Source organism: Lissotriton helveticus, chromosome 5_1, assembly GCF_964261635.1.
Source record: "Lissotriton helveticus chromosome 5_1, aLisHel1.1, whole genome shotgun sequence".
NCBI classification, from domain to species: domain Eukaryota; kingdom Metazoa; phylum Chordata; class Amphibia; order Caudata; family Salamandridae; genus Lissotriton; species Lissotriton helveticus.
In genome coordinates, this window is record NC_136065.1 from 2,075,948,592 (window position 1) to 2,075,967,509 (window position 18,918).

The window sequence follows — 18,918 nt, forward strand, 5'->3', positions numbered from 1 at the left end:
GATACATTATCCTCACATTCTACTCCCAAACCACCTTTATTCTGATGAATAGTAGGCCCACCCTTGTGTACACTATTTCCAGTAGTCAGGATCGCCTCGCATTGTTCAACAAGGTCATCAATACGGTCAAGGATACAATTAAAAGCGGCATGTCTAATCATCTTTTTAGCCTTCTTCCCTTTCCCCCGTTTAGAGGGATTATCGGTCTCAGGTCCCCCTCCCCCTTCCATTGACTTACGCTTCCCCATACCAGTGAACTCCTCACTTACTGGAGCTAAAAGGCTTCATACAATAACAATTAGCACAAATAGTCCTCGGATAGTCTATGGTGAATGACAGGGAAACTTTCAGCTAGGGAAACAATAACAGTAACAGGCGAACAGTACCTTCCTCAGTTCTCTGAATCGGTCGGCAGGTTGATTGGAAGCGCCTGGAACTAGAAGACAGGAGATTTTAGGGGGGGTGGCCCTGCCCTGGCTCTTTCTGGCACGGGACTGGCCCACCCTTGGCAGGGCTTCGCCTGTACGTGTCCCGAGCTGTGGGAGAGCCGTGCTTCCTTTGAGGGCCTCCGGCGCCCTCTGGTGACGCGTGTTACTGGCGACCTGCTAGGCCCCCTAGGAGGCGTAGTCCTCATGTGAGTTTAGAGGTGTCAGGAAGCTGGTGGAGCTCCCCTCACGGCGGTGAGCTGTGCAAGGTAGGGAGAGCCGGTACAGTAGCTGTTTGTGGCCGTTTCCCTCCCGGCAATGGCAGGTAGAGTTAGCTGAGTTGGAGCGTGGGATACACAAATGGAAAGGTATCAGTTTTACCCTCAGATGGTTGCCACGAAGTTGAGGTGAACTAAAAAGAAAATGCACTGTATTGTAATTCGCTCTCCTTAAAGATTTGGTGTGAAGATACAATCTGGCAACATCGTCCACTGGGGCTCAATTTGACAATGTGGTGATATGGACTTTATGTTATATACTCTATAGTTTGAATCATATGTTTTATGTTATTACAAACATCGTAAGCTGGGTGCATTGCTTTATTATTTTTTTACCAGGATTACTATTTAGATTAAGACACACTCTGTATGTTAGAATCACCATCTTTAAATGTCCGCCTTGTAAAATGTTATATGTATATAACCTGCAAGCTCTACATTTATTTTCATTGTATTCTCACGTCTCACCTTTACCCACGGAGAGAATGGTTTCTCACCCGTGAGCAAGGTGACAGGTTCGCTGAAATGCGTTGGGTGTTTGTTTTGTTCCACACGGCTGGTTATGGGTATGGGTTATGGGTTATGGGTATGGCCAATACAAAACTAAACCCGCAACACGCTGTTGGAGTGTGCGTGTTCTTTCTGCTGATAGAGACAGTGGCACTGTGAGTTTATACTTGCGGGCTGATTCGCCTGAACGCGTATTGCTGCTGCTGTGATGGGCCCCCTGTAAGGAGCAATTACATTTCATTTTATATCTATATATATGTATATATCTGTGACTTCACGAACTGTAACAGCACAGACGTAATCTACGCAATCACTTGCCCCTGCGCAAAGACCTATGTTGGACAGACAACCCAAAAGGTGAAAACAAGGATACTGCAGCATATGAGTCGCATAAAGTGTAAAACTTTGGGGGCACCCCTAGTTGAACACTATATTGCACAAAACCATCAACCTGAGGACATCAGATGGAGGGATATTGAGAAAGTAATCCCGAGCAGTAGGGGTGGTTCACTGACTAGGTCTCTGAAGTTGAAGGATTGCAGATGGATACATTGCCTTAACTCAGTGCAGGAGGGCCTTAACGAGAGAGAGGAGATAGCTAGGCAAATGGGTGAACTCTAAAGACATACACGTAACATACCTCTTCGGTATGGATTCATGAACACAATTTCGCTAACTACGCCCAAATGCCCCCCCTGACACATAACAATAGATCAACTGATGTCTATCATAATTATCAATTATCAATCGTAGAGCATCATGTTTTTTACATCAAAATATTTATGGTTAATTGTATATATGGTTGTAAATATGTCCCTTCTCTCTTCTATCAAAGTACATGTGAGATAATGCATTTTGTGTATGACTAAACGGGATTACTCAACCATCTGGCAACATTTATTAAGCTATATGGCATGAGAAGCAATGTGTTAATGGCTCAATGCATGTAATGGTTAATTTGTTAACTGTTGAAAAGATTCATCTCAAAGCAATATGACATTAGATGCAATATGTGGATGGCTTAGTGCATGGAATGTTTTAAATTTGGGGACTATTCAAAAGATTTGCCCCAAATGGGCAAAGCATCTCAATTCCGTGAAACCGGAGAGTTAGAACACTGTGGTAGTAGAGTGGCTGAATGCGATTTATGACCTGTTTAAAAGATCTGTCCCGAACTGGCAAAGCAATTCAATTTCGTGAAACCGGTAATACTTTAGTGGTAGATTCCGGCCCCACAGAAAGACGTCTTGACGTACTCAGTTTCATGACGAACCCAGGTTGTGTACGGTTGCCACGCGACCGTCTGCATCAGTTACGTAGAAACGTCCTCGAGGCTGGTGTTACCAGAACTGACTGGTTCTACAACGCAAGAACTGAATGACGGAGTGATGGCGCTGTGAGCGAGAAGGAAACAGAACGCTGCAACGCCACTCCAAGCAGGTGTATCGCATAAGGTAGTGTAGTGCCCTCGTGGTCTACTAAATCTTAACTTGGGATAATCGCTTGACTTGCGCTTGGCTAGCTCGGCCGTCATGTTGAATGATGGATGGCATTAGCTGTTTTAAACACGGTTGAGAGAATGACTCGAATATTACTGCAACTCTCAATAGACATATACCATATATGCACGATATTTGAATAAGGCGCCTTGACATGGTATGCATGATGCAAATAATGCGCGGGGTGGATGTAACTAATGGTCCCCCTAATTTCCTTTGAGGTACAGAAGACATACGCAAGATAAAGTCTGCATTATTGAATCACGATCTGGGGTAAGTTTTACTCCGGTTTGATATCTAGGACCAACTATTAAGTGGTTAGGGGACATGTGGTAATTAGGTCCATGTGTCTCCATAGATGCCCACCGGAACAAGAGTACACTGCCATTTGAACCGGTGAAGTCTGGGACTGTGCCACATATCACACACAGCGGCAATTGCAAACACAACAGTGATGGACAGAATGTGGATCAATGTCACACATTCACCCCAGTCCAGGGAAGGACATGGCTTTTGTAGTTCGGACTGGACTGTTCCCATGGGGCACAGGGTCAGCGCTGATTTGCATATCGCCATTGTCTAACCCTGGGTGGTGTGGAGTGGAAAAACGATGGAATTGGGCCCAGATCTTTGGACTGGGGTGAATGTGTGACATTGATCCACATTCTGTCCATCACTATTGTGTTTGCAATTACCGCTCTAAGTGTACTGGGGATGCTCAGACGTGAGTCCCAGGCACTCCACACCACTGGAGTCAAGCTAGCCGGGCTGATGAGAGGTGTTACCTCGAAACCGGGCCGGTCCTCGGATGCTTGATTCCGTTCTGGGAAGGACATGGCTTTTGTAGTTCGGACTGGACTGTTCCCATGGGGCACAGGGTCAGCGCTGATTTGCATATCGCCATTGTCTAACCCAGGGTGGTGTGGAGTGGAAAAACGATGGAATTGGGCCCAGATCTTTGGACTGGGGTGAATGTGTGACATTGATCCACATTCTGTCCATCACTGTTGTGTTTGCAATTACCGCTCTAAGTGTACTGGGGATGCTCAGACGTGAGTCCCAGGCACTCCACACCACTGGAGTCAAGCTAGCCGGGCTGATGAGAGGTGTTACCTCGAAACCAGGCCGGTCCTCGGATGCTTGATTCCGTTCTGGGAAGGACATGGCTTTTGTAGTTCGGACTGGACTGTTCCCATGGGGCACAGGGTCAGCGCTGATTTGCATATCGCCATTGTCTAACCCAGGGTGGTGTGGAGTGGAAAAACGATGGAATTGGGCCCAGATCTTTGGACTGGGGTGAATGTGTGACATTGATCCACATTCTGTCCATCACTGTTGTGTTTGCAATTACCGCTCTAAGTGTACTGGGGATGCTCAGACGTGAGTCCCAGGCACTCCACACCACTGGAGTCAAGCTAGCCGGGCTGATGAGAGGTGTTACCTCGAAACCGGGCCGGTCCTCGGATGCTTGATTCCGTTCTGGGAAGGACATGGCTTTTGTAGTTCGGACTGGACTGTTCCCATGGGGCACAGGGTCAGCGCTGATTTGCATATCGCCATTGTCTAACCCAGGGTGGTGTGGAGTGGAAAAACGATGGAATTGGGCCCAGATCTTTGGACTGGGGTGAATGTGTGACATTGATCCACATTCTGTCCATCACTGTTGTGTTTGCAATTACCGCTCTAAGTGTACTGGGGATGCTCAGACGTGAGTCCCAGGCACTCCACACCACTGGAGTCAAGCTAGCCGGGCTGATGAGAGGTGTTACCTCGAAACCGGGCCGGTCCTCGGATGCTTGATTCCGTTCTGGGAAGGACATGGCTTTTGTAGTTCGGACTGGACTGTTCCCATGGGGCACAGGGTCAGCGCTGATTTGCATATCGCCATTGTCTAACCCAGGGTGGTGTGGAGTGGAAAAACGATGGAATTGGGCCCAGATCTTTGGACTGGGGTGAATGTGTGACATTGATCCACATTCTGTCCATCACTGTTGTGTTTGCAATTACCGCTCTAAGTGTACTGGGGATGCTCAGACGTGAGTCCCAGGCACTCCACACCACTGGAGTCAAGCTAGCCGGGCTGATGAGAGGTGTTACCTCGAAACCGGGCCGGTCCTCGGATGCTTGATTCCGTTCTGGGAAGGACATGGCTTTTGTAGTTCGGACTGGACTGTTCCCATGGGGCACAGGGTCAGCGCTGATTTGCATATCGCCATTGTCTAACCCAGGGTGGTGTGGAGTGGAAAAACGATGGAATTGGGCCCAGATATTTGGACTGGGGTGAATGTGTGACATTGATCCACATTCTGTCCATCACTGTTGTGTTTGCAATTACATATCACACACAGGCACCCCAGAGGTGAGTCAAGTATTAAGACTAGCCAAGCCCCTTGACTCATAAAATAAATCAAGTGCAAATCCTGACCCCATTTTTAATTAATTTGACAGGCGACATCAGTCCTGCCCAACCACAATCCCCCCAGTCCTGATGAAGACCCGCTGTGACCCATGAATCAGGCGTCATTAGGGTCGAAACGTCGACAGATATAGAAGCCCGTGGACCAATACGGAATATTCCACAGTAATTGCCAACAGTAGTGGCACATAGGAATATTTCCAATTGAATACTGCTTTGGCCAACCTTTTAAATCCCAATTGTCCTTTCACTTGTATATGACTCACTGTTTATATTTTTCACTGCACGCTGAATCACTGCACTAATATATCACTATCACTTGTTCTGATGCGCCGTTTTGTAGAATTCATAAAAGTATACATTGAATGCAGGGTGACTATGAATAACATTGAATTCATAAAATAATCTTTTCATACCCTATTGGTTGTTTTGGATTTGCATTTTTATGTTTAAGTTTATTAATTGTAAATGAGTCGAAAATGTTTTTGTAAAAAACTGATGAAATATTATATGAAAATTGGAAGAAATCCTTTGCCCAACAGAACCATTGTTTATATTGTGTGTGAGTTGTACACAGGGCAATGTGAACAATAAAGTTTCATATGAATAATTGAGGATCACCCCTTCGCGCACCGCCATACTAAAACACAGAAACAATAACATCGCATTTGCCGACATTTATTTGTAAATATTGTGATTGTTTAATGAGTTGCAGTAACAGAAAGTGTCATTTACCTGTGTTTCGAGTGAAGTAACTCACAAAGTCTTTTCACTATGTTTATTGCACCATATGATTTGTTTATTTAAGCAATCACGACACTGACATGGCCACTCGTGAACAATGGGTCTTTTCCCCGCAACACGTTGATTTTGTCAAAGCCTTTTCTGAAATAAACTACCACTTTGCAACAATGTTGCTTTTTGGATGGAGATATCAGCGTTGGAACTGTTACATTGGGACTCGCCATCCCGCCGTGGAACGCCGTCATAAGCGGCAGGGGTAAGGCGACTGCGTTGCTTTGCACGCTCAGCTTTCAGATATATATATATATATATATATATATATATATATATATATATATATATATCAGTAAACTTCTCCAAGGGTAAGAAGAAGAGGCCACTGTAGAGAAGAGAGAGGAGGTTCCTTTAATGCCAGCAAAACCAAAAACAGGGCGGATGCATTTCGGCTTGTTGTTTAGCCTCTTCAGTGCCAGATGGTTGCAGCAGGATGCAGGCGTTTTCACCGGTATAAATACCAATTCCCCTCCTGCCAGGTGAAAAACAGGCTCCGCCCCCCGAACAGCGCAAGATCGTATTTGCTGTGAGTTTTAAACATGTAGGACGCCCAATACGTCAGTACTGCATGTCCCAGAATGATGTGGGCTGATCTAATGCAGCGACGGGGGTAAGTGGAATTTAGCGGGCCAATGTCACCTGAATATAGCACAGCTGGTGCCTCCTCATCTCCCCAAACCGCACCAACCATGAAGTCCCGGTATTTCTGTTGGCAGGGGCAGGGGCAGGTCCGGAAATCCAGCTTCCCTGGCGTGGGGTACAATCACTCCAACACTGCCTCATAACTTGCCGAGTCCAAAGGTCCTCCCAGTCACTTAGGTACAGAAACTTCCACCAAAGCAGAAACACCAGTGTGACCAGGGCCAGCTTGTTGTGCAGGAGCCTCTTGCAGCGCGCTACTGGTACTCACGCTAATTAAATGTCAGTTAACTTCTCCAAGGGCAAGAAGAAGAGGCCACAGTAGGGGAGAGAGAGGAGGTTCCTTTAATGCTAGCAAAACCAAAAACAGGGCGGATGCATTTCGGCTTGTTGTTTAGCCTCTTCAGCGCCAGATGGTTGCAGCAGGATGTGGGCGTTTTCACCGGTATAAATACCAATTCTTCTCCTGCCAGGTGAAAAACAGGCTGCACCCCCCGAACAGCGCAAGATCGTATTTGCTGTGAGTTTTAAACATGTAGGACGCCCAATGCGTCAGTACTGCATGTCCCAGAATGCTGTGGGCTGATCTAATGCAGCGACGGGGTAAGTGGAATTTAGCGGGCCAATGTCACCTGAATATAGCACAGCTGGTGCCTCCTCATCTCCCCAAACCGCACCAACCATGAAGTCCCGGTATTTCAGTTGGCAGGGGCAGGTCCGGAAATCCAGCTTGCCTGGCGTGGGGTACAATCACTCCAACACTGCCTCATAACTTGCCGAGTCCAAAGGTGGGCCCCAGTCCTCCCAGTCACCTATGTACAGAAACTTCCACCAAAGCAGAAACACCAGCGTGACCAGGGCCAGCTTGTAGTGCGGGAGCCTCTTGCAGCGCGCTACTGGTACTCACGCTAATTGAATGTCAGTAAACTTCTCCAAGGGCAAGAAGAAGAGGCCACAGTAGGGGGGAGAGAGGAGGTTCCTTTAATGCAAGCAAAACCAAAAACAGGGCGGATGCATTTCGGCTTGTTGTTTAGCCTCTTCAGCGCCAGATGGTTGCAGCAGGATGCGGGCGTTTTCACCGTTATAAATACCAATTCCCCTCCTGCCAGGTGAAAAACAGGCTCCGCCCCCCGAACAGTGCAAGATCGCATTTGCTGTGAGTTTTAAACATGTAGGACGCCCAATGCGTCAGTACTGCGTGTCCCAGAATGCTGAGGGCTTATCTAATGCAGCGACGGGGGTAAGTGGAATTTAGCGGGCCAATATCACCTGAATATAGCACCGCTGGTGCCTCCTCATCTCCCCAAACCGCACCAACCATGAAGTCCCAGTATTTCTGTTGGCAGGGGCAGGTCCGGAAATCCAGCTTGCCCGGCGTGGGGTACAATCACTCCTACACTGCCACATAACTTGCCGAGTCCAAAGCTGGGCCCCAGTCCTCCCAGTCACCTAAGTACAGAAACTTCCACCAAAGCAGAAACACCAGCGTGACCAGGGCCAGCTTGTAGTGCGGGAGACTCTTGCAGCTCGCTACTGGTACTCACGCTATTTAAATGTCAGTAAACTTCTCCAAGGGCAAGAAGAAGAGGCCACAGTAGAGGAGAGAGAGGAGGTCCCTTTAATGCCAGCAAAATCAAAAACAGGGCGGCTGCATTTTGGCTTGTTGTTTAGCCTCTTCAGCGCCAGATGGTTGCAGCAGGATGCGGGCGTTTTCACCGGTATAAATACCAATTCCCCTCCTGCCAGGTGAAAAACAGGCTCCGCCCCCAAACAGCGCAAGAACGTATTTGCTGTGATTTTTAAACATGTAGGACGCCCAATGCGTCAGTACTGCATGTCCCAGAATGCTGTGGGCTGATCTAATGCAGCGACAGGGGTAAGTTACATTTAGCGGGCCAATGTCACCTGACTATAGCACAGCTGGTGCCTCCTCATCTCCCCAAACCGCACCAACCATGAAGTCCCGGTATTTCAGTTGGCAGGGGCAGGTCCGGAAATCCAGCTTGCCCGGCGTGGGGTACAATCACTCCAACACTGCCTCATAACTTGCCGAGTCCAAAGGTGGGCCCCAGTCCTCCCAGTCACCTAGGTACAGAAACTTCCACCAAAGCAGAAACACCAGCGTGACCAGGGCCAGCTTGTAGTGCGGGAGCCCCTTGCAGCGCGCTACTGGTATTCACGCTAATTAAATGTCAGTAAAGTACTCCAAGGGCAAGAAGAAGAGGCCACAGTAGGGGAGAGAGAGGAGGTTCCTTTAATACCAGCAAAACCAAAAACAGGGCGGATGCATTTCGGCTTGTTGTTTAGCCTCTTCAGCGCCAGATGGTTGCAGCAGGATGCGGGCGTTTTCACCGGTATAAATACCAATTCCTCTCCTGCCAGGTGAAAAACAGGCTCCGCCCCCCGAACAGCGCAAGATCGTATTTGCTGTGAGTTTTAAACATGTAGGACGCCCAATGCGTCAGTACTGCATGTCCCAGAATGCAGTGGGCTGATCTAATGCAGCGACGGGGGTAAGTGGAATTTAGCGGGCCAATGTCACCTGAATATAGCACAGCTGGTGCCTCCTCATCTCCCCAAACCGCACCAACCATGAAGTCCCGGTATTTCAGTTGGCAGGGGCAGGTCCGGAAATCCAGCTTGCCTGGCGTGGGGTACAATCTCTCCAACACTGCCTCATAACTTGCCGAGTCCAAAGGTGGGCCCCAGTCCTCCCAGTCACCTATGTACAGAAACTTCCACCAAAGCAGAAACACCAGCGTGACCAGGGCCAGCTTGTAGTGCGGGAGCCTCTTGCAGCGCGCTACTGGTACTCACGCTAATTAAATGTCAGTAAACTTCTCCAAGGGCAAGAAGAAGAGGCCACAGTAGGGGAGAGAGAGGAGGTTTCTTTAATGCCAGCAAAACCAAAAACAGGGCGGATGCATTTCGGCTTGTTGTTTAGCCTCTTCAGCGCCAGATGGTTGCAGCAGGATGCAGGCGTTTTCACCGGTATAAATACCAATTCCCCTTCTGCCAGGTGAAAAACAGGCTCCGCCCACGAACAGCGCAAGATCGTATTTGCTGTGATTTTTAAACATGTAGGACGCCCAATACGTCAGTACTGCATGTCCCAGAATGCTGTGGGCTGATATAATGCAGCGACGGGGGTAAGTGGAATTTAGCGGGCCAATGTCACCTGACTATAGCACAGCTGGTGCCTCCTCATCTCCCCAAACCGCACCAACCATGAAGTCCCGGTATTTCAGTTGGCAGGGGCAGGTCTGGAAATCCAGCTTGCCCGGCGTGGGGTACAATCACTCCAACACTGCCTCATAACTTGCCGAGTCCAAAGGTGGGCCCCCAGTCCTCCCAGTCACCTATGTACAGAAACTTCCACCAAAGCAGAAACACCAGCGTGACCAGGGCCAGCTTGTAGTGCTGGAGCTTCTTACAGCGCGCTACTGGTACTCACGCTAATTAAATGTCAGTAAACTTCTCCAAGGGCAAGAAGAAGAGGCCACAGTAGGGGAGAGAGAGGAGGTTCCTTTAATGCCAGCAAAACCAAAAACAGGGCGGCTGCATTTCGGCTTGTTGTTTAGCCTCTTCAGCGCCAGATGGTTGCAGCAGGATGCGGGCGTTTTCACCGGTATAAATACCAATTCCCCTCCTGCCAGGTGAAAAACAGGCTCCGCCCCCCGAACAGCGCAAGATCGTAGTTGCTGTGATTTTTAAACATGTAGGACGCCCAATGCGTCAGTACAGCATGTCCCAGAATGCTGTGGGCTGATCTAATGCAGCGACGGGGGTAAGTGGAATTTAGCGGGCCAATGTCACCTGAATATAGCACAGCTGGTGCCTCCTCATCTCCCCAAACCGCACCAACCATGAAGTCCCGGTATTTCATTTGGCAGGTGCAGGTCCGGAAATCCAGCTTGCCCGGCGTGGGGTACAATCACTCCAACACTGCCTCATAACTTGCCGAGTCCAAAGGTGAGCCCCAGTTCTCCCAGTCACCTAGGTACAGAAACTTCCACCAAAGCAGAAACACCAGCGTGACCAGGGCCAGCTTGTAGTGCGGGAGCCTCTTGCAGCGCGCTACTGGTACTCACGCTAATTGAATGTCAGTAAACTTCTCCAAGGGCAAGAAGAAGAGGCCACAGTAGGGGAGAGAGAGGAGGTTCCTTTAATGCAAGCAAAACCAAAAACAGGGCGGATGCATTTCGGCTTGTTGTTTAGCCTCTTCAGCGCCAGATGGTTGCAGCAGGATGCGGACGTTTTCAACGGTATAAATACCAATTCCCCTCCTGCCAGGTGAAAAACAGGCTCCGCCCCCCGAACAGTGCAAGATCGTATTTGCTGTGAGTTTTAAACATGTAGGACGCCCAATGCATCAGTACTGCATGTCCCAGAATGCTGTGGGCTTATCTAATGCAGTGACGGGGGTAAGTGGAATTTAGCGGGCCAATGTCACCTGAATATAGCACAGCTGGTGCCTCCTCATCTCCCCAAACCGCACCAACCATGAAGTCCCGGTATTTCAGTTGGCAGGTGCAGGTCCGGAAATCCAGCTTGCCCGGCGTGGGGTACAATCACTCCAACACTGCCTCATAACTTGCCGAGTCCAAAGGTGAGCCCCAGTTCTCCCAGTCACCTAGGTACAGAAACTTCCACCAAAGCAGAAACACCAGCGTGACCAGGGCCAGCTTGTAGTGCGGGAGCCTCTTGCAGCGCGCTACTGGTACTCACGCTAATTGAATGTCAGTAAACTTCTCCAAGGGCAAGAAGAAGAGGCCACAGTAGGGGAGAGAGAGGAGGTTCCTTTAATGCAAGCAAAACCAAAAACAGGGCGGATGCATTTCGGCTTGTTGTTTAGCCTCTTCAGCGCCAGATGGTTGCAGCAGGATGCGGACGTTTTCACCGGTATAAATACCAATTCCCCTCCTGCCAGGTGAAAAACAGGCTCCGCCCCCCGAACAGTGCAAGATCGTATTTGCTGTGAGTTTTAAACATGTAGGACGCCCAATGCATCAGTACTGCATGTCCCAGAATGCTGTGGGCTTATCTAATGCAGCGACGGGGGTAAGTGGAATTTAGCGGGCCAATGTCACCTGAATATAGCACAGCTGGTGCCTCCTCATCTCCCCAAACCGCACCAACCATGAAGTCCCAGTATTTCAGTTGGCTGGGGCAGGTCCGGAAATCCAGCTTGCCCGGCGTGGGGTACAATCACTCCTACACTGCCACATAACTTGCCGAGTCCAAAGCTAGACCCCAGTCCTCCCAGTCACCTAAGTACAGAAACTTCCACCAAAGCAGAAACACCAGCGTGACCAGGGCCAGCTTGTAGTGCGGGAGACTCTTGCAGCTCGCTACTGGTACTCACGCTATTTAAATGTCAGTAAACTTCTCCAAGGGCAAGAAGAAGAGGCCACAGTAGGGGAGAGAGAGGAGGTTCCTTCAATGCCAGCAAAACCAAAAACAGGGCGGATGCATTTCGGCTTGTTGTTTAGCCTCTTCAGCGCCAGATGGTTGCAGCAGGATGCGGGCGTTTTCACCGGTATAAATACCAATTCCCCTCCTGCCAGGTAAAAAACAGGCTCCGCCCCCCCGAACAGCACAAGATTGTATTTGCTGTGAGTTTTAAACATGTAGGATGCCCAATGCGTCAGTACTGCATGTCCCAGAATGCTGTGGGCTGATCTAATGAGGCGACGGGGTAAGTGAAATTTAGCGGGCCAATATCACCCTAATATAGCACAGCTGGTGCCTCCTCATCTCCCCAAACCGCACCAACCATGAAGTCCTGGTATTTCAGTTGGCAAGGGCAGGTCCGGAAATCCAGCTTGCCTGGCGTGGGGTACAATCACTCCAACACTGCCTCATAACTTGCCGAGTCCAAAGGTGGGTCCCAGTCCTCCCAGTCACCTATGTACAGAAACTTGCACCAAAGCAGAAACACCAGCGTGACTAGGGCCAGCTTGTAGTTCGGGAGCCTCTTGCAGCGCGCTACTGGTACTCACGCTAATTAAATGTCAGTAAACTTCTCCAAGGGCAAGAAGAAGAGGCCACAGTAGGGGAGAGAGAGGAGGTTCCTTTAATGCCAGCAAAACCAAAAACAGGGCGGATGCATTTCGGCTTGTTGTTTAGCCTCTTCAGCGCCAGATGGTTGCAGCAGGATGTAGGCGTTTTTACCGGTATAAATACCAATTCCCCTCCTGCTAGGTGAAAAATAGGCTCCGCCCCTGAACAGCGCAAGATCGTATTTGCTGTGAGTTTTAAACATGTAGGACGCCCAATGCGTCATTACTGCATGTCCCAGAATGCTGTGGGCTGATCTAATGCAGCGACAGGGGTAAGTGAAATTTAGCGGGCCAATGTCACCTGAATATAGCACAGCTGGTGCCTCCTCTTCTCCCCAAACCGCACCAACCATGAGGTCCCGGTATTTCAGTTGGCAGGGGCAGGAACGGAAATCCAGCTTGCCGGGCGTGGGGTACAATCACTCCAACACTGCCTCATAACTTGCCGAGTCCAAAGGTGGGCGCCAGTCCTCCCAGTCACCTAGGTACAGAAACTTCCACCAAAGCAGAAACACCAGCGTGACCAGGGCCAGCTTGTAGTGCGGGAGCCTCTTGCAGCGCGCTACTGGTATTCACGCTAATTAAATGTCAGTAAAGTTCTCCAAGGGCAAGAAGAAGAGGCCACAGTAGGGGAGAGAGAGGAGGTTCCTTTAATACCAGCAAAACCAAAAACAGGGCGGATGCATTTCAGCTTGTTGTTTAGCCTCCTCAGCGCCAGATGGTTGCAGCAGGATGCGGGCGTTTTCACCGGTATAAATACCAATTCCCCTCCTGCCAGGTGAAAAACAGGCTCCGCCCCCCGAACAGTGCAAGATCGTATTTGCTGTGAGTTTTAAACATGTAGGACGCCCAATGCGTCAGTACTGCATGTCCCAGAATGCTGTGGGTTGATCTAATGCAGCGACGGGGTAAGTGGAATTTAGCGGGCCAATGTCACCTGAATATAGCACAGCTGGTGCCTCCTCATCTCCCCAAACCGCACCAACCATGAAGTCCCGGTATTTCAGTTGACAGGGGCAGGTCCGGAAATCCAGCTTGCCCGGCGTGGGGTACAATCACTCCAACACTGCCTCATAACTTGCCGAGTCCAAAGGTCCTCCCAGTCACCTAGGTACAGAAACTTCCACCAAAGCAGAAACACCAGCGTGACCACGGCCAGCTTGTAGTGCGGGAGCCTCTTGCAGCGCGCTACTGGTACTCACGCTAATTAAATGTCAGTAAACTTCTCCAAGGGCAAGAAGAAGAGGCCACAGTAGGGGAGAGAGAGGATGTCCCTTTAATGCCAGCAAAACCAAAAACAGGGCGGCTGCATTTCGGCTTGTTGTTTAGCCTCTTCAGCGCCAGATGGTTGCAGCAGGATGCGGGCGTTTTCACCGGTATAAATACCATTTCCCCTCCTGCCAGGTGAAAAACAGGCTCCGCCCCCCAAACAGCGCAAGATCGTATTTGCTGTGATTTTTAAACATGTAGGACGCCCAATGCGTCAGTACTGCATGTCCCAGAATGCTGTGGGCTGATCTAATGCAGCGACGGGGGTAAGTGGAATTTAGCGGGCCAATGTCACCTGAATATAGCACAGCTGGTGCCTCCTCATCTCCCCAAACCGCACCAACCATGAAGTCCCGGTATTTCAGTTGGCAGGGGCAGGTCCGGAAATCCAGCTTGCCCGGCGTGGGGTACAATCACTCCAACACTGCCTCATAACTTGCCGAATCCAAAGGTGGGCCCCAGTCCTCCCAGTCACCTAGGTACAGAAACTTCCACCAAAGCAGAAACACCAGCGTGACCAGGGCCAGCTTGTAGTACGGGAGCCACTTGCAGCGCGCTACTGGTATTCACGCTAATTAAATGTCAGTAAAGTTCTCCAAGGGCAAGAAGAAGAGGCCACAGTAGGGGAGAGAGAGGAGGTTCCTTTAATGCCAGCAAAACCAAAAACAGGGCGGATGCATTTCGGCTTGTTGTTTAGCCTCTTCAGCGCCAGATGGTTGCAGCAGGATGCGGGCGTTTTCACCGGTATAAATACCAATTCCCCTCCTGCCAGGTGAAAAACAGGCTCCGCCCCCCGAACAGTGCAAGATCGTATTTGCTGTGAGTTTTAAACATGTAGGACGCCCAATGCGTCAGTACTGCATGTCCCAGAATGCTGTGGGTTGATCTAATGCAGCGACGGGGGTAAGTGGAATTTAGCGGGCCAATGTCACCTGAATATAGCACAGCTGGTGCCTCCTCATCTCCCCAAAGCGCACCAACCATGAAGTCCCGGTATTTCAGTTGACAGGGGCAGGTCCGGAAATCCAGCTTGCCCGGCGTGGGGTACAATCACTCCAACACTGCCTCATAACTTGCCGAGTCCAAAGGTCCTCCCAGTCACCTAGGTACAGAAACTTCCACCAAAGCAGAAACACCAGCGTGACCACGGCCAGCTTGTAGGGCGGGAGCCTCTTGCAGCGCGCTACTGGTACTCACGCTAATTAAATGTCAGTAAACTTCTCCAAGGGCAAGAAGAAGAGGCCACAGTAGGGGAGAGAGAGGATGTCCCTTTAATGCCAGCAAAACCAAAAACAGGGCGGCTGCATTTCGGCTTGTTGTTTAGCCTCTTCAGCGCCAGATGGTTGCAGCAGGATGCAGGCGTTTTCACCGGTATAAATACCATTTCCCCTCCTGCCAGGTGAAAAACAGGCTCCGCCCCCCAAACAGCGCAAGATCGTATTTGCTGTGATTTTTAAACATGTAGGACGCCCAATGCGTCAGTACTGCATGTCCCAGAATGCTGTGGGCTGATCTAATGCAGCGACGGGGGTAAGTGGAATTTAGCGGGCCAATGTCACCTGAATATAGCACAGCTGGTGCCTCCTCATCTCCCCAAACCGCACCAACCATGAAGTCCCGGTATTTCAGTTGGCAGGGGCAGGTCCGGAAATCCAGCTTGCCCGGCGTGGGGTACAATCACTCCAACACTGCCTCATAACTTGCCGAATCCAAAGGTGGGCCCCAGTCCTCCCAGTCACCTAGGTACAGAAACTTCCACCAAAGCAGAAACACCAGCGTGACCTGGGCCAGCTTGTAGTACGGGAGCCTCTTGCAGCGCGCTACTGGTATTCACGCTAATTAAATGTCAGTAAAGTTCTCCAAGGGCAAGAAGAAGAGGCCACAGTAGGGGAGAGAGAGGAGGTTCCTTTAATGCCAGCAAAACCAAAAACAGGGCGGATGCATTTCGGCTTGTTGTTTAGCCTCTTCAGCGCCAGATGGTTGCAGCAGGATGCGGGCGTTTTCACCGGTATAAATACCAATTCCCCTCCTGCCAGGTGAAAAACAGGCTGCGCCCCCCGAACAGCGCAAGGTCGTATTTGCTGTGAGTTTTAAACATGTAGGACGCCCAATTTGTCAGTACTGCATGTCCCAGAATACTGTGGGCTGATCTAATGCAGCGACGGGGGTAAGTGGAATTTAGCGGGCCAATGTCACCTGAATATAGCACAGCTGGTGCCTCCTCATCTCCCCAAACCGCACCAACCATGAAGTCCCGGTATTTCAGTTGGCAGGGGCAGGTCCGGAAATCCAGCTTGCCTGGCGTGGGGTACAATCACTCCAACACTGCCTCATAACTTGCCGAGTCCAAAGGTGGGCCCCAGTCCTCCCAGTCACCTATGTACAGAAACTTCCACCAAAGCAGAAACACCAGCGTGACCAGGGCCAGCTTGTAGTGCGGGAGCCTCTTGCAGCGCGCTACTGGTACTCACGCTAATTGAATGTCAGTAAACTTCTCCAAGGGCAAGAAGAAGAGGCCACAGTAGGGGGGAGAGAGGAGGTTCCTTTAATGCAAGCAAAACCAAAAACAGGGCGGATGCATTTCGGCTAGTTGTTTAGCCTCTTCAGCGCCAGATGGTTGCAGCAGGATGCGGGCGTTTTCACCGTTATAAATACCAATTCCCTTCCTGCCAGGTGAAAAACAGGCTCCGCCCCCCCGAACAGTGCAAGATCGCATTTGCTGTGAGTTTTAAACATGTAGGACGCCCAATGCGTCAGTACTGCATGTCCCAGAATGCTGTGGGCTTATCTGATGCAGCGACAGGGGTAAGTGGAATTTAGCGGGCCAATGTCACCTGAATATAGCACAGCTGGTGCCTCCTCATCTCCCCAAACCGCACCAACCATGAAGTCCCGGTATTTCAGTTGGCAGGGGCAGGTCCGGAAATCCAGCTTGCCCGGTGTGGGGTACAATCACTCCTACACTGCCACATAACTTGCCGAGTCCAAAGCTGGGCCCCAGTCCTCCCAGTCACCTAAGTACAGAAACTTCCACCAAAGCAGAAACACCAGCGTGACCAGGGCCAGCTTGTAGTGCGGGAGACTCTTGCAGCTCGCTACTGGTACTCACGCTATTTAAATGTCAGTAAACTTCTCCAAGGGCAAGAAGAAGAGGCCACAGTAGGGGAGAGAGAGGAGGTTTCTTTAATGCCAGCAAAACCAAAAACAGGGCGGATGCATTTTGGCTTGTTGTTTAGCCTCTTCAGCGCCAGATGGTTGCAGCAGGATGCGGGAGTTTTCACCGGTATAAATATTAATTCCCCTCCTGCCAGGTGAAAAACAGGCTCCGCCCCCAGACAGCGCAAGATCGTATTTGCTGTGAGTTTTAAACATGTAGGAGGCCCAATGCGTCAGTACTGCATGTCCCAGAATGCTGTGGGTTGATCTAATGCAGCAACGGGGGTAAGTGGAATTTAGCGGGCCAATGTCACCTGAATATAGCACAGCTGGTGCCTCCTCATCTCCCCAAACCGCACCAACCATGAAGTCCCGGTATTTCAGTTGGCAGGGGCAGGTCCGGAAATCCAGCTTGCCCGGCGTGGGGTACAATCACTCCAACACTGCCTCATAACTTGCCGAATCCAAAGGTGGGCCCCAGTCCTCCCAGTCACCTAGGTACAGAAACTTCCACCAAAGCAGAAACACCAGCGTGACCAGGGCCAGCTTGTAGTACGGGACCCTCTTGCAGCGCGCTACTGGTATTCACGCTAATTAAATGTCAGTAAAGTTCTCCAAGGGCAAGAAGAAGAGGCCACAGTAGGGGAGAGAGAGGAGGTTCCTTTAATGCCAGCAAAACCAAAAACAGGGCGGATGCATTTCGGCTTGTTGTTTAGCCTCTTCAGCGCCAGATGGTTGCAGCAGGATGCGGGCGTTTTCACCGGTATAAATACCAATTCCCCTCCTGCCAGGTGAAAAACAGGCTGCGCCCCCCGAACAGCGCAAGATCGTATTTGCTGTGAGTTTTAAACATGTAGGACGCCCAATCCGTCAGTACTGCATGTCTCAGAATGCTGTAGGCTGATCCAATGCAGCGACGGGGGTAAGTGGAATTTAGCGGGCCAATGTCACCTGAATATAGCACAGCTGGTGCCTCCTCATCTCCCCAAACCGCACCAACCATGAAGTCCCGGTATTTCAGTTGGCAGGGGCAGGTCCGGAAATCCAGCTTGCCTGGCGTGGGGTACAATCACTCCAACACTGCCTCATAACTTGCCGAGTCCAAAGGTGGGCCCCAGTCCTCCCAGTCACCTATGTACAGAAACTTCCACCAAAGCAGAAACACCAGCGTGACCAGGGCCAGCTTGTAGTGCGGGAGCCTCTTGCAGCGCGCTACTGGTACTCACGCTAATTGAATGTCAGTAAACTTCTCCAAGGGCAAGAAGAAGAGGCCACAGTAGGGGGGAGAGAGGAGGTTCCTTTAATGCAAGCAAAACCAAAAACAGGGCGGATGCATTTCGGCTAGTTGTTTAGCCTCTTCAGCGCCAGATGGTTGCAGCAGGATGCGGGCGTTTTCACCGTTATAAATACCAATTCCCCTCCTGCCAGGTGAAAAACAGGCTCCGCCCCCCCGAACAGTGCAAGATCGCATTTGCTGTGAGTTTTAAACATGTAGGACGCCCAATGCGTCAGTACTGCATGTCCCAGAATGCTGTGGGCTTATCTAATGCAGCGACAGGGGTAAGTGGAATTTAGCGGGCCAATGTCACCTGAATATAGCACAGCTGGTGCCTCCTCATCTCCCCAAACCGCACCAACCATGAAATCCCGGTATTTCAGTTGGCAGGGGCAGGTCCGGAAATCCAGCTTGCCCGGCGTGGGGTACAATCACTCCTACACTGCCACATAACTTGCCGAGTCCAAAGCTGGGCCCCAGTCCTCCCAGTCACCTAAGTACAGAAACTTCCACCAAAGCAGAAACACCAGCGTGTCCAGGGCCAGCTTGTAGTGCGGGAGACTCTTGCAGCTCGCTACTGGTACTCACGC

General features: G+C 50.4%; 1 long non-coding RNA gene across 1 annotated transcript in view; it reads left to right on the top strand.

Moving 5' to 3' along the window:
- The first annotated feature begins 635 nt into the window (after nt 1-635).
- The window catches only part of LOC144756316 (uncharacterized), a 255,827-nt gene continuing 237,544 nt past the window's right edge, over nt 636-18,918 (top strand). Inside the window, exon 1 of the long non-coding RNA XR_013595123.1 lies at nt 636-694. This is a non-coding gene — a long non-coding RNA (uncharacterized LOC144756316). The remainder of the gene's footprint in view (nt 695-18,918) is intronic.